Raw genomic sequence first — 4,097 nt, 5'->3', positions numbered from 1 at the left:
AGTTCATTCCTGTTGAAGGGACCAAATCCCACCTTTCAAGCCCTTAGATCCCTGGCTGTCAGTGAAACCAATGGAGGAATATTTCCTAAGCAAATTACTCATTTTTTTGAGAAGGGCAAAGTGATCTAAGCATTTGGTTTCACATAACTGCTTGGTCTATGTTTTTTGAGTAATTTTGAAAGGCATTGAAGAGTGAAATTTCTGTTCAGTCCCCTCAGGTTCTAGGATAAGATGTTCATTTTAAGATCAAAAGATGATAGATGAGTTCCCTTCTCTCAGTTAGGACAAACATTTTAGACTCAATAAACTTGTGTAACAATTTCCATAAGTAGATACCGAAGACAATAGCGGGATGAGACAGGGTATTTTCCATACATAGTGAATGCATGCAATTAGGAAAGAGATAAGGGTGCAAAAAAAGAGGGAAAAAAAAAATACTAAGGTCCTACACCAATTAACACACAACATCCTATGTGACTTACATTGTAGAAATAGTATCACTAAGAAAAGAAAAGCACAATCAATCGGAATTACGCCTGAGTAGCAGTTCCAAGGTTTAGATAAGAATGAGATATTGTTAAACCAACAGTAGATAATGGCTAATAGTAAAATGAAAAAAACAATGCACTAATCAAAGAAATCAGCGTAGAGGTGATAAAGAACTACATAGGGGGACTTATACAACCCTTACACCCAATCTTTTCCCTCTGATTGTTAGGCCCCATGGAGAGATGAAGTTGATAACCTTTTTCCTTAAAAGGTGTTGATTCACCTTTTGCTCTTTGTATCGGAGTCAAACTTTATTTTCATTGGGAAATAAGAAATTATGTTTCTTGGAATTGAATAAAAAATTATGGAAATCCTCCCAACATCATCAGTAGATTCAAGTCATTTTCCTCCACCCTGAGGAAATGGACCAGATGGTATGTGGGATATGTTAATTAAGTGTGCTGGTAGGCCTTACATCTCAGAAAAATAGAGAAGGTACAAGTTAGCCTCAAAACCACCTTTCTTTGATTTCAAAATATAATGCAATTGAAGTTGAAGCCCATCTTGGAGATGGAAAGACCATTTAATATTTCTAGTAGTCAATGATACAAAGTTTATGTTGGAGTTCATGCAACAATTGTAATCAGTATTCAGATGAGGTTGAAACACAGCTCCCTACTAAATTAGTATTTTAGCAACTCATGGGTTTCAGATAAATGAAATTCATGTGATCTCCATGACTCCTCTGAAGGTTGGAATATTAATTTTGTCTTTAATGGGTGGTAGACACAATGCTTTGTGGGCTTAGCTGCTTCTAATCTTCCTGAAACATCATGGAAATAGAACTGGGTTTAGAATTTTAAGTAACAAGAGAAATGGGTAGAACAGAAATCTAAGAATGCATAGCAAAAGCAACCTAAAGTTCTCTTTGTTATGCATTCTTAGAATATATTTTGCTTCTAGAACTCATTTTAAAGTGAGAAAATAGAAAATAATCAAGACCCACAATTTATTAGAAGAAGACATACCAAACACAGCATAAATTAAAAATCTCAAAGCAGAAAATTACTCACATTGAGATCTCTCCCAGATGTACAGGCTGGTCTGCGTGGAGGAACCTGTTGATGAGGCGTTCGCTGTAGAATTCCAATTTCAATCAAACAAGGCTCTGTTTGGTGCTCAGCTCGGAATGTATTCTATTTGATTGGGGAAATAATATATATAACAGTACCTGCAACTTTGGACGCAATGTCTCTACATCTGCTTTTGAGTTTTGGTCTAACCCAGCTCCTTGCTAGAAGCACAAGAAATGATAATAATTAACGAAAACAGAACACTAAAAATGTAGATTGTGATTCTAAGAATCCATATATACCCAACACAACCCTTCATGATTTTTTATTCAAACAAACTTTGTCTTCATTACCTTCCCCAGAGCCCAATCTGCTGAATCAAAGAATGCCCGTTCATGATCCTAAACACAGGAGGAACACCCAATCACCAAAATAATAAAGCTTTTGATCTTACTGAAGTCTTTGGAACGCACACCAATGTTGATTGCATTCTAAGAGTCAACAACAAATAATCTTAATGGGCCTTACTTTTGAAATCAATGGCTTCTTTTTAGGTGCAAGTCCTCCATATTTCTTCCCTGACCCTGCTTCCTGTGTCAAAATCATTTACACAAATAGAATCAGAAACCAATGAGGATTCAAAAAATATGAACAGCAAAACAGCAAAGGTGGGTTTACTAGTGGTGATATGTTTCGGCAAGAACTGTTAGGACCGGCCCAAACAGACTGTTTAAACCCAAACTGGACCAGTACATGATTGGTTATGGTGTGAACCAAAAACCCAGACCGATCCAATTGAGATACCCGTTGATGCACGTTTTTCGGTACATGGGTGCTTTTTATGCATAGAGGAGGGGATATTACATATGCGAACCCACGACCTTGACCTCTTAGCTAAAAAGTGTTTGTTTTACCAATCTAGCAACCCTGCATGCTTGATGCACTAATTGTGAGTGACTCAAAACAGCATTAAGTTTACTTATCTAAACAGATTTTAAGTACCTATCACCAGGCAAAGCCCAGTTTTAAGTAGGTTTGACATGAAGACAACACAACTCTGGGCTCTTCTATTCTAGTGTGGACAGAGCTGTGATGGGCCTCATGCATGGCCCAACATTTCCTTCACTACCCTGAACAAAACCATCTGATGGTTAAGAAAAAAACAAAAACTAAAAAAAGTTCTAGAATGGGGCTTCATTATTGAGCATATAGGCTTTCTACGTTGTAAATTGGAGCATTTAGCAGCAGAGAGAAACACTGGAAGTAGTGTTGTAATGTTCATCAAAGATTACAGCTATGCTCCTCAAACCTGAGTTTCATAAAATTCTTGGAAAGTTCAAGAGAGAGAGAGAGAGAGAGTTACCTGCTGTTCATGGGAAGCTAAACAATCATCGCCTCTGTTGTGCCCAGCCATCTCTCACCTTCTTCCCACTTACAGGAGCAAAACCAGCAAGATTGGAACAGAGGGGAGAAAATGAAGGGACGGGAAGAGGTGAGAAGAAGAGAAGAGATGAGAGGAGAGCATTTAAAGAGAAAAAGAGAAGTACAGAGAGAGGTTGAGTGAGAGGGAGGGATAAGTATATGAGTGGCGTTGCTGTGCAAGAAATCTACAAAAAGAGATCCCAAAGGATGCCACACCCTAACTGCTCTTAAGCGAAAGAGCGCGCCAAGATTAGGCTCTGTTTGGCTTAAAAATTATAATCTTTCAGTGAATTTGAGATCTAATGAACCGAAAAACGTGCGTTTCCACATTTGATTTGTGATTTCTCATCGTCGGCCACCGACAGTTCTCCAGGTTTCCTTGGTCCCACCACCACACCAATAAGAATGGCCAATAAGATTCCTGGATTGGTTTGGTCTGGTTCAGCAGTTTTGAAGTGGTTCATCCATCCGGTTCTCTTCGCTACTTTTATCGGTTCATTATTAATTAATCCGGTCTGGTCTGTTCTTGGGTTTACATGTAATTAACACGTGAAACATGTTGAAAACTCATTCAAAATTGGAGGGCTTGTCAATTCCAATAATGATTGGAATATTAACTGTTATTATGGACTACATATAATCTTATAACCCTTAATTTAATGAGAATACAAATATTGGTATTGGTTGGTGTTTATTTATTGAAGATTGATCTCCACACTTATGGTGAAGAGAAAACTTTCTAATTCTATCCTAAAATTTAGCAAATTGACTCCAAATTCAATCCAAGACAGTAGTTGATCAAAAGAATCAATCTTGGTCGAACCGATTTTAACTATCTGATTTACTAAAGTATAAAGTATCATCTTTCTCATGAGTCAAGTAGGAATAACAATGGAAATGAAATAATAAAAGAGAATGAATACAAAGCTTTGTACTTTATTTCACAAAAGAAGATATAAAAAAATAAAAAAACAATTAAAAAGAAAAACTTTGCACTTCTTTTATTTTCTACAAGAATCCACTTAATTTCAACACGCTTGAAATCTTCAAAGAATCAAAGAACTCTTACTTTTGAATAGCACAATACTTACCAACTCTTTATTTATTATTATT

General features: G+C 36.7%; 1 long non-coding RNA gene across 1 annotated transcript; it reads right to left on the bottom strand.

Moving 5' to 3' along the window:
- Positions 1-655: 655 nt before the first annotated feature.
- On the bottom strand, positions 656-3,237 carry LOC149010620 (uncharacterized). The gene is made up of 6 exons (XR_016174613.1): positions 2,926-3,237; positions 2,091-2,153; positions 1,916-1,963; positions 1,721-1,783; positions 1,563-1,625; positions 656-1,312 (listed from the first exon to the last, which is right to left on the bottom strand). It is a non-coding gene; the product is annotated as an uncharacterized LOC149010620 (long non-coding RNA).
- Between the last annotated feature and the right edge of the window lie 860 nt (positions 3,238-4,097).

The sequence above is a fragment of the Hakea prostrata genome, chromosome 7, assembly GCF_041222555.1.
Source record: "Hakea prostrata isolate BN-2017 chromosome 7, UWA_Hpros_2, whole genome shotgun sequence".
NCBI classification, from domain to species: Eukaryota; Viridiplantae; Streptophyta; class Magnoliopsida; order Proteales; family Proteaceae; genus Hakea; species Hakea prostrata.
The sequence above is the reverse complement of the archived record's forward strand: the minus strand, read 5'-3'. Positions and strand labels throughout refer to the sequence as shown.